General features: G+C 42.7%; 1 long non-coding RNA gene across 1 annotated transcript; it reads left to right on the forward strand.

The window, feature by feature from the left end:
* The first annotated feature begins 6,661 nt into the window (after positions 1–6,661).
* LOC136671408 (uncharacterized) lies at positions 6,662–7,716 on the forward strand. Its single transcript, XR_010795703.1, has 3 exons — positions 6,662–7,022; positions 7,137–7,296; positions 7,603–7,716. It is a non-coding gene; the product is annotated as an uncharacterized lncRNA (long non-coding RNA).
* Positions 7,717–11,382: the final 3,666 nt, after the last annotated feature.

Consider the following 11,382-nt stretch of genomic DNA (forward strand, 5'->3'; position numbering starts at 1 on the left):
TGATTCCGGGTAGGCTCTGGACCCACCGCGACCCTGAACTTGATAAGCGGTTACAGACAATGAATTTTTAATATTACATAATAGATTTAATATAAACTAAATTAATTATAATATAAAACAAACTATATACAATCTGACATCTGCAACACACTTAAAACATTTTAATACAGAGACACGAGAGTCCCACAGTTAAAAAAAACACACGTTGGTAGGTGGATTGGCGACTCAAAATGTCCGTAGGTGTGAGTGTGTGAGTGAATGTGTGTGTGTCTGTGTTGCCCTGTGAAGGACTGGCGCCCCCTCCAGGGTGTATTCCCACCTTGCGCCCAATGATTCCAGGGAGGCTCTGGACCCACCGCGACCCCGAAATGGCACTTACACACACATGCAAATCACGAATGGAATGGGCACCAATTCAACTCCACACCATGACAGACATTGGCTTTTACTGGACTTATCGCCTTGGGCCTGGAGCACTCAAAAACACGTACACTCATCTGACCACAGCTCACGTACACACTGTCTTTTCACCATCTAAGATGAGCTTGTGCCCAGAGAACTCACATTTGTTTTGTGCATAGAATTGATTTATGGCTTTCTCCTTGCTTAATAGTTTCAGGTTGTGTTTTTCTTAATGCAGCAGCGGTGTGTAAAGTGATAATGGTTTTCTGAAGAACTCCTGAGCCCATGTGGCTATACATCATTTTTCATTCAATGCCATCTGAGGGCTTTGTGTTGCTTTATTTCAGTGTGTTGTGTCCCCCTTTATCTTTACCGCAGCCTCCATATTTCCAGCATTATCCCTCTTTAGAAAAGGCACCCTCACATTCTTTCAGACCCACAGTGGAACAATGGGCAGAAATGTGTATGTTTTCAGGTGTAAGGTGGCGATTAGACATTCTCGGGTTTTCAGGATTGTTCACCTGATGATAGGAAACAGCTTTGATGGTCTTGTTGATGGTGTTATTTTCTCTATACCTTTGAAATTCTTTTAAAAAAAAAGTGCCCATCCGCCTTAGGAGGCTAAAACAACAAAATAAAAACCTGTCTGGGTCTAAGGTCAGGCTACTTGACCCCTTATGCCACCCCAGCGGTCTCTGAGGACTGTGTATCGTAGTCTGAATCCCTCCTGGCCTCACAGAGGTAAAGGGCAACAAGCATGGGCCTAAATCAGCTGCAGTCACATGACACTAAGCGTAGGAGGCTTCTTTTAATAATGCTTGAACTTCGTGCTGACCTTTCCTCACACACACACACACACACACACACACACACACACACACACACACACACGTACAAACGCAGGCCTGTCTCTGTGCCATAAATTCTTAATAATAGCTTTATGTTGTGCTGCATGCTTACTTTTTAAAAGGCATCAGAAAGGTAAAGGTGGCATTTCAACTGTATCAGTCACTAGATTAGAAAAGAATAGAAAGGAAACTACACACTGTTGATATTTATGTGAACACATGTCAGACTTATGAAACTTCACTTGCGCAAAAGTAAGAAGTCATACTGAGGTGGATGGGCATATTTTTTGTGGCCTGAGTGCATCGTATGCAAACAGAGTGGGAAGAGAGAAAGGGAGTGAGGCAAAGAGAGTGAGAGGGAGCCGAGAGAAAAGTGAGCAGATTGAGTGAGAGAAAGAGATGGAAGTAAGAGAGTGAGAGAGGAGGCAGAGAGAAGAGTGAGACAGAGAGAGGGAATGTGCAAGAGAGAGAGAGACCCCTTTGAAGTGTTCCTGCTTCATGCTCCAGGACAGAACTCTTGACAGACTACCCATTTCAAAACAAGCAATTATCAACATAAGCACAAAGCTCGGAGATCCTCGGCTGGTGTGATTAATTAAGAAGAATTAATTGGAAAACACCAGCAACATACCATTCAAAAGAGAGCGCTCTTTTGAAGTTAATCAGCATTTAGCCATTAACGATAAGGTGGCAGAGAAAACACATACATCCCTGTCTGTCTCTGTGTCTGTCTGCCTGCCTGTCTGTCTGCTCCCAAGAAAACACCCTTCATCTCAATAGGAGTTTCAGCACCTTCAGATGCGCTTCTTAAAAAAAAAAAAAAAAAAACTCAGCGTCCCACACTTCCTCCTCTCTCCTGCTGCTCGTCAGAAGAAAGGACAGCGGCATTGCTGTAGGGGAGAAAGAGAGAGAGAGAGAGACAGAGAGAGAGAGAGACAGATAGAGAAACAGAGACAGGGAGTGTGTGTGCATGTGAAAGAAGAGTGAGAGAGGAGGGAAAATAGGGAAAAAAGTGATTGAAAAGGAGCGTGAGAAGGTAGGTGAGCAAAAAGACGAGTGAGAGAAAGATTGAGAGAGAGGCAAATTCAATAGAGAAAAGAGAAAGAAGCAGAGCTAGAGAGAGAGAGACAGGGGTGGGAGGGGTGGGGGGAGAGATGGGGAGAGAAGGAGAAGGAGAAGGAGAGAGAGGCACGCGAGGCGATAAGGCAGCACTCCTGACAGGCCTCTGCCAGCTCCTGCCTTTCATCACAGAAACTGACAAGGTTTAAAGTCTCTGTTTTATTCATGTCTGAATTTGTGTTTTGGGTTGAGGAAAGCAGCGGAAAAAAAAGCATCGCTGTTTTTTTTTAAGCTTCAGCACATGGATTTCTGTGACTTATATTATCTTGACTTGTCTTAAGCCTGACCTGACTTTAAGTGAAGAGAATGGTATTAGTAGTGCCCTTTAATATAGCTATACATAAAAAAAAAATACAATAAATTGTTACCAACATGTTGTTAGCTAGGTAGTGTCGCAGTCACACAGCTCCAGGGACCTGGAGGTTGTGGGTTCGATTCCCGCTCCGGGTCTGTGAGGAGTGTGGTGTGTTCTCCCTGTGTCTGCATGGGTTTCCTCCGGGTGACTGTCTGTGAGGAGTGTGGTGTGTTCTCCCTGTGTCTGCGTGGGTTTCTTCCAGGTGACTGTCTGTGAGGAGTGTGGTGTGTTCTCCCTGTATCTGTATGGGTTTCCTCCGGGTGACTGTCTGTGAGGAGTGTGGTGTGTTCTCCCTGTGTCTGCGTGGGTTTCCCCCAGCTGACTGTCAGTGAGGAGTGTGGTGTGTTCTCCCTGTGTCTGCGTGGATTTCCTCCGGGTGACTGTCTGTGAGGAGTGTGGTGTGTTCTCCCTGTGTCTGCGTGGGTTTCCTCCCGAGTGACTGTCTGTGAGGAGTGTGGTGTGTTCTCCCTGTGTCTGCGTGGGTTTCCCCCAGCTGACTGTCAGTGAGGAGTGTGGTGTGTTCTCCCTGTGTCTGTGTGGGTTTCCTCCGGGTGACTGTCTGTGAGGAGTGTGGTGTGTTCTCTCTGTGTCTGCGTGGGTTTCCTCCGGGTGACTGTCTGTGAGAAGTGTGGTGTGTTCTCCCTGTGTCTGCATGGGTTTCCTCCGGGTGACTGTCTGTGAGGAGTTTGGTGTGTTCTCCCTGTGTCTGCATGGGTTTCCTCCGGGTGATTGTCTGTGAGGAGTGTGGTGTGTTCTCCTGTGTCTGTGTAGGTTTCCTCTGGGGGCTCCGGTTTCCTCCCACAGTCCAAAAACACACGTTGGTAGGTGGATTGGTGACTCAAAAGTGTCCGTAGGTGTGAGTGTGTGAGTGAATGTGTGTGTTGTCCTGTGAAGGACTGGCGACCCCTCCAGGGTGTATTCCCGCCTTGCGCCCAATGATTCCCAGGTAGGCTCTGGACCCACCGCGACCCTGAACGGGGTAAGGGTTACAGATAATGAATGAATGAATGAATGTTGTTAGCTAAAGGTAGAGTATTAGGGAAGTACCTCAACGAACATCAATATATGATCATAATATATTATAAGCAACACCATTTAACACTGATTAAACACTAATTTGAGCCACAGCTCATGATTTTTATGCTGGAGACTCCAGGTCCTCAAACAAGTCCACTGGGACCATCAGATGGTATAATGTTTCTCTTGAAAGTCCATTTGTGTGAGTTTCCTTCATACACCATGAGACCTTGAGCATGTCTGTGAGAAGCTTGGTGTGTTCTCCTATATCTGTATGGCTTTCCTCCAGCTGCTCCAGTGTCTGAAGGAGAGTGTAATGCCCTGAGATGGACCGGCCCTTGGTCCATGGTGTGTTTCTAAAATGTACCTAATGTTTCCAGGTGAGCAGACGTCATGCTGAGTGTTTCCATTTATTTTTAAAGATGTCCCCATTCTTAACATGTGTGGACTAAGTATAACCCTAATCACATGTTTTATGTAAGAGATATCAACAGATATGTCCTTGTAGCAGGTAATTGCATATAAGAACCGCTGTGATTCTGAAGCGCATCACAGCAGTCCTACATTATAAAGACACCTAGTGACATGGAGGTGTCAGAGTTTCTCTACTAATCCTATTTAAAACATGGCCACCCCAAACAATAATAAAAACGCCATGTTTTGTTTTTTACACATTTGCACACATTTTATGAAGTATTTACAAATTTTAGCACCTCCATTCCATTTAATGGCTCAATAAAACAAGCTATTGGACTAGACACAGTCAGTGCAGGAAGAACATATTTCTTACTTGGTGACATCCTTGAGTTTGCTGATGCACACACATCGGATGTCTGTGGTCTGTGCTGTGTGTATGTGTGTGTGTGTGTGTTGCTTCTACTGACTGCTTCCTGGAAAGGGAAGGTGTTCCTGCTGTAACATTTGCATATGCAATATATAAAGTGCATATTGCAAATAACACTAATTACTGAAAGAGGTTGATGTAAACTCTGATAACCTGTGCAGTGCCAGACGCTTACAGTCAGTGACCTCATTACTGAGTAGAACGTACGCAGCAATTCACAACTGCTAGTGTGAATTATGGCACACCCATGCACTCGTCAGTATTCATGAGTGATACTGAATACATTCATATATAAATAATGATTTTGACTGTAAATGTAGAATTAAAATATTTATCATGAATCTGAAAAAAAATGCTTGATATAGTGCTTGATTTCTGTATGTGTAAACTCTTAAGGGGCATTACAGGTAATGTTCCTGCTGCCGTACGGCTCCAGGGTCCTGGGTTTGATCCTCACTTTGGGTCACTGTAAGTGGGTCACTGGTGGGAGTCTCCCATTGTCTGCATGGGTTTCAGAAAATGACAGTATGGAGTATTCATCTTTGGAAGGCTTTAAATTCTTATGAAATGGCATGTCTTTTCTCTAAAGACAACAGCTTAAATCAAAAAGTGATTGCAAAGTTGATCCCTAGTAATGACACTACCATCTGTAGCCAGGGGTCCAGGAACCACCATGATCTTAGCCAGAACAGGCATCAGTTTGATTAAGGGCGCGCTAGTCAGCTTCTCACTAGAAAGTATTATGATCAGTGATGGAGTGGTAAAAAAAAGCTAAACGCTAATCACTTAAAAAGATACAAGACACACATTTATGTATGTTAACATCTACATTTTGTTCTACTGATGTTGCGAAGATTGTTATCTTAGCAGGGGCTAGCATTTGTTTGTGCTAACACTAGCAGCTAAGCTAATGAAACAAAACTAAAAAGAAATAAAGGACATAACATAGGTCCTTTTGGGGTAATGTTCCAAATCTAGTGCTGTTAATCCTCATGTTGCCTAGACCTACTTTTATTTGACTTATCTACAAAGTGTATGTATTAAAAAAGGAAGAGTTTATATGAGAAACAAAATGTGTTTAAATGCTAATTCATCTTTTACAGCACATGTAATGAAATTTATTAGCAATCACCTTCTGCAGTGTCCCTTGTTATGACAATCAATACTTGTTGGAGTTACCCTTTATAGATTTTCATATAGGTTTACAGCAATCGGCAAAGGTGTCACAGCCTTAGACGATCTACTGTGAAGTGTTTCCAGTACTCTCTAATTACATAGTAGCAATTCACAGAAGACCTGAAATATTTTATCATGACACCATGTCAAATTCCTTATCCAAGTCCCTCTGAATAAGAGCGCCTGCTAAGTGCCACAAATCTAAATATATTTAAATGCACTTGTGTAAATGCTGTGGGAGCTTGAGCAGATTAGACACAGGTGTGCTTGATTAGCAGGAGAAAATAAATCCTGCATGTCTGTGTGGGGAGTTGTAGTTGGGAGTGTGTGAGTAATTGGCTGTGCTCGGTGGGTGGGAAGAATAGCACAGTCCCTCTCTCTCCACTGATGTGGGCAAGATTAGACCAATCTAATGTAACGTGTGTGTGTGTGTCAATGCGCAGTGGAATTCTTGTATTTTTAAGATGAAACGTTAGGGAATTAATGTATATGAGACAAGCCCAAGTGGCCATATGCTGTATTATTGTTGTTTATTTCTTATTTCACTTGTTTTGTGAATGTGTTTACTGAGGGACATAATAAAAGTCTTGCTTTGGGCCACCAGCCCACTCCTTACAGGTCATTCCATTTTATGGCCCGAGGTTTGTCCTGATGGGGTGTTTGTTATGTGTATTGTGTTCAGTATCCAGTGGTTCAAGAAATTGACCACACTCAGAATAAGCTTGCCCCAGCCATCCATGGCTGGGATTCCAAGAAAGCACAATTTGCCTCGCTCCCACTGGGTTGTTAGTTTGACCCCCCTCCTGCTTCCACCCCACTCAGCATGGTACTAGCCAGTGCATGTGTTAATAGCACAGCAGAGCCAGGTAGTTACAATTCTTTACCCAGAGAATGTAGAAATGCCCTGGGGCTTCACATGTCTCTGAGGAAGTGTGTACTCCCTGCAGTATTCCTGTTGGTAGTACCATGTGAGACAGTGAGTCTTGGCTAACTGGTGAAAATTTGGGTAAAATCTGGATTTTTAAAAAAAAGAAAAGAAAATGGTCTGTGCTAGCTTTTGTCCTTTCAGACTCCAACACACGGTAGAAACTGGTCATCCTTGACATCGGAGATAAATGGGTAAAAGGAATCCATCAGGGAAAGGGAAAAAAAAGCCTCTCGAAAACCATTATATATAAGTTTTATTGCCATCCACACAGTCTCTGAGGATCGCTGTTCTCCTGAGAAGAAAGCAGGGCTTTAATTTATGCTCGCGCCAACTGTAATTATACCCCTTTTTGATTTATACTTGAGTGGTGTTAACAATGTGGTCAGAAATAATATCAAAGCTGTCCACGAGGTAACACCTGTCTTCTTTTGTGACCAATTGTTACAGACTTATAAAGATTTAAATAATAACACCACAGAACATGGCTGCGGCTGATGACAACCCGAGAAGTAGCTATTTCTCACCCTGGAAGGATTTAGTATCTGATTCCCGACAAGTGTTTTCTGCGTGTGAAAGAGTAAAGAATGTCAGGGTTTTGCAGTAATTTGTAAGTATTGTTCATCTCGGTTATGCTTATAATGATTATTATTTTTTATTGTTTACTACAACAATACATTCTGTGTCCTCTGAACAATATGAGGAGTCTTCTCCAGAGTATCTTTTCCTCTGTTTGGATTTTAGGGCCCTTAATAGCTTCCTCACGGTTCCTCTGATTGTCTCTATCCATCTTGTTGGGTTGTCTTCATAATAAGTCCAAAATGAGGGAGATTTAGTGTAGTTATCTGGGCTTTGAGTGAGAAATGAGCCTTGCTTGGTCAAGTATCCATTTGTTTTTTGTTTTTTTTCCTTCCAGGGTACTCTCTACCAAAGTCCAATACACAATTTTCCTGTCCTGATTTTTTATTGTACAGCGTTCACATCCATGAATGAGACCACAATGAAGACCACAGTGAAGACCACATCCTGGATGACTATTATGTTTTTTTTTGCATTTCCTAAGCTTTTTTCTTCATATTTTCCTCAAAATAAATAAAGAACTTTTTTTCAGAATTGTATGTCTGTGCAAAAGCAATGCCATAATTACATTTTTTCCAACAAGCTTAAAAATCTACAAATTTCCAGACTGTATTTGACCCTTCTCCTGCTGCCATACTCTGATTGGTTTCAAACCTAATCTAACCCCCCCGATAATCAAGGGCCTAGCTGCAGGTCACAGCTTCTAATCAGGGTCTAAAAAAGCTTTTGAATTCAGGGGCTTGGTGTATAAGATTAAGGTCAGAGCAGAATTCAGCAAAATGGTTACATTACATTTCTATACTTACATCTTTGTATCCCAGATAAGAGCAGATTTAAAGGGGCAACCTGAGTTTTAAAGGTTATTTGTCACGTTGTTCTGTATTCTGTATCACAATGTATTAAAACATTCTGATTTTTATTTTGGTTTCCAGGGCGGCACGGTGGCGCAGCAGGTGGTGTCTCAGTCACACAGCTCCTGGGACCTGGAGGTTGTGGGTTCGATTCCCGCTCCGGCTGACCCTCTGTGAGGAGTGTGGTGTGTTCTCTCTGTGTCTGCGTGGGTTTCCTCCTGGTGACCCTCTGTGAGGAGTGTGGTGTGTTCTCCCTGTGTCTGCGTGGGTTTCCTCCTGGTGACCCTCTGTGAGGAGTGTGGTGTGTTCTCCCTGTGTCCACGTGGGTCACCCTCTGGGTGACTGTCTGTGAGGAGTGTTGTGTGTTCTCACTGTGTCTGTGTGGGTTTACTCTGGTTTCCTCCCACAGTCCAAAACACACGTTGGTAGGTGAATTGGCGACTCAAAAGTGTCCGTCTGTGTTGCCCTGTGAAGGACTGGTGCCCCCTCCAGGGTGTATTCCCGCCTTGCGCCCAATGATTCCAGTTAGCATTCTGGTTTCACCGCGACCCTGAACTGGATTAGCGCTTACAGATAATGGATGAATGAATGAATTTTGGTTTCCAGCTCTCCGTCGTTAGAATTCTCTCATGAGAATAGCAAAGACACATTATAGAACGACCGAGAACCTCTGTGTACCAGTACAGACTGCTAACCACATAGGATAATTACTGTAACTCTCACATCAGACCCACAAAAATGTAAAGGAAATAAACACTGCATTTTAAAGTGAAAAGTGTCTTGCTTTGTTACTTTTCATTCAGAAAAAAGGAAAAGCTTCCCTGCTAACTTAGAATTCGCCTTCATTTCACATAATATGAATAATTTCAGTTGTTTCAGTAATTAAATCTCTTAATTGTGATGATGATTGAAGACGTTTTACTCAGTTACACAGTTCCTGTAAAAGATTTATAAATTAAGAAACAAAAAATCCAAAAACATAAAAAATAAAAACTTCTACAAAATTTCACAAAGTTCATTAGAAAAAAAAAAGTTTTAATTCTAACAGTCTTGTATCATTGGCTATGTCCTTCCCTTTAAGTATTAGTGTAAAAACCTAACTGACATATGAAATTATTTACGAGCTATTCATTCATTCATTCATTCATTATCTGTAACCCTTATCCAGTTCAGGGTTGCGGTGGGTCCAGAGCCTACCTGGAATCATTGGGCGCAAGGCGGGAACACACCCTGAAGGGGGCGCCAGTCCTTCACAGGGCAACACACACTCACACACTCACACCTACAGACACTTTTGAGTCGCCAATCCACCTACCAACGTGTGTTTTTGGACTGTGGGAGGAAACCCAAGCACCCGGAGCGTACGTAATCAATGGTAAGCCAAATAATTAATTTTTTCTCTCACACCTCAAACTTCCACATAAGAAGGTATAAAAATGCTGGTAAAAACGATGAATACATTTTTTTTCTTTTTCAGAGGATGGCACAATGCTTTGACCAGAGTTGTGTACATGCATGAGAGCACTCTTATTCCCAAGAACCATTAACACATCGATGGTAATTGAGCTTTCAGCAGCATTGAGTGATAGAAACACGCACTGAAGCCAATAGAAAAGGCAAAGCTTTTAGCATTTACAGGTTTAAAGGTATACTGTGGCACGGTATTTTTGTGCTTCTTTTTCTGCTCAAAGGCCACCTCTTGCAGCATTCATGTTTAATCAGTACTCACTGACCTTGTCACCTGTCCGAATCTCCAGTGTGTTGGCATTAGTAAGGGCCTGTATTAAAATTCAGCCCCCCGGTGAAGGTAAAAGCCTTTTAATTTCCCACTGACATTAAGATGCCGTGGCTGGGGGGCATTCTCTGGTGTGTGTGAAGCTCTACACAAAACCTGAGCAAGTTTCAGTGACTCAGTTTTGCCCTCGTAACACTCTGTGCTACCTTGAAACAGAAATGTCATGGAGTGTGATATCCGTGTAAATCTATATGGAAACGATTTATAAGAAGATTTGTAAGGGTCTTCCACTGAACACACACACACACTCACACACACACCCCTTCCATTTATCTAACGTCATCTCAAGAGCCATCAAGATGTTTACTCTCATTCATTCCTTGATCTCACGTGATTATAATTCAATTACCGCTGTCTCTGTGCAAAGATGCAGTGCTTGACTGTAAAGTTCATATCTGACAATCGTTTAATTACAATCTAAGAATCAAATGAAGCAGAGAGAGATTAATTAATTGACATTTTGCGTGATGCTCCATGATTGATTTTGATTCCTGGCAAACACACACCTATCACTTCTCCTCACTCTATTAAAGCACAATACGCCGACAGCGTCGTCACTCAAAGAGTGAACCTTCATTAATTGTCTGTTCAATTACAAAGCTTCCCTTGTTCACTGGAAATACAAAATATATCTCCTCCTGTCTCTACTCCACTGCATCAGCAATGACTATAACCATCTGCTTGTTATTTTAATATTAATATAACGTAAAAATGGATTAAAATATACTTGAAATATTGGATTACAATGACATAATGACTTTTATTCATTCATTCATTATCTGTAACCTTTATCCAATTCAGGGTCGCGGTGGGTCCAGAGCCTACCTGGAATCATTGGGCGCAAGGCGGGAATACACCCTGGAGGGGGCGCCAGTCCTTCACAGGGCAACACAGACACACACACACACACATACGGACACTTTGGAGTCACCAATCCACCTACCAACATGTGTTTTTGGACTGTGGGAGGAAACTGGAGCACCCGGAGGAAACCCACGCAGACACGGGGAGAACACACCAACTCCTCACGGACAGTCACCCGGAAGAAACCCACGCAGACACAGGGAGAACACACCACACCCCTCACAGACAGTCACCCGGAGCAGGAATCAAACACACAACCTCCAGGTCCCTGGAGCTGTGTGACTGCGACACTACCTGCTGCACCACCATGCCACCCATAATGACTTTCACTGGATCACTGGATGCAGGGAGGAATACATTTTGAAAAGGAATTAGTATTAGTGTGTGTTTTTTCACCAAAGCCCAAAGAGCACTTATCTTTCTTCACATTTCTGTGACCCTCACTGTACTCCTTCAGTCTTTGTTTATGGTCCAAAACCAAGAATACACTCATTTAAATAATCTACAGTATGATTTCTACAAGGTTTTGTTCTGACAGTGATGATGCTGTGTGTTCTTCAGCACAAGGTTTAAAGCCAGACCCATGTTACATGTTGGTTTTTATCTA

The sequence above is a fragment of the Hoplias malabaricus genome, chromosome 16, assembly GCF_029633855.1.
Source record: "Hoplias malabaricus isolate fHopMal1 chromosome 16, fHopMal1.hap1, whole genome shotgun sequence".
In the NCBI taxonomy this organism is placed as follows: domain Eukaryota; kingdom Metazoa; phylum Chordata; class Actinopteri; order Characiformes; family Erythrinidae; genus Hoplias; species Hoplias malabaricus.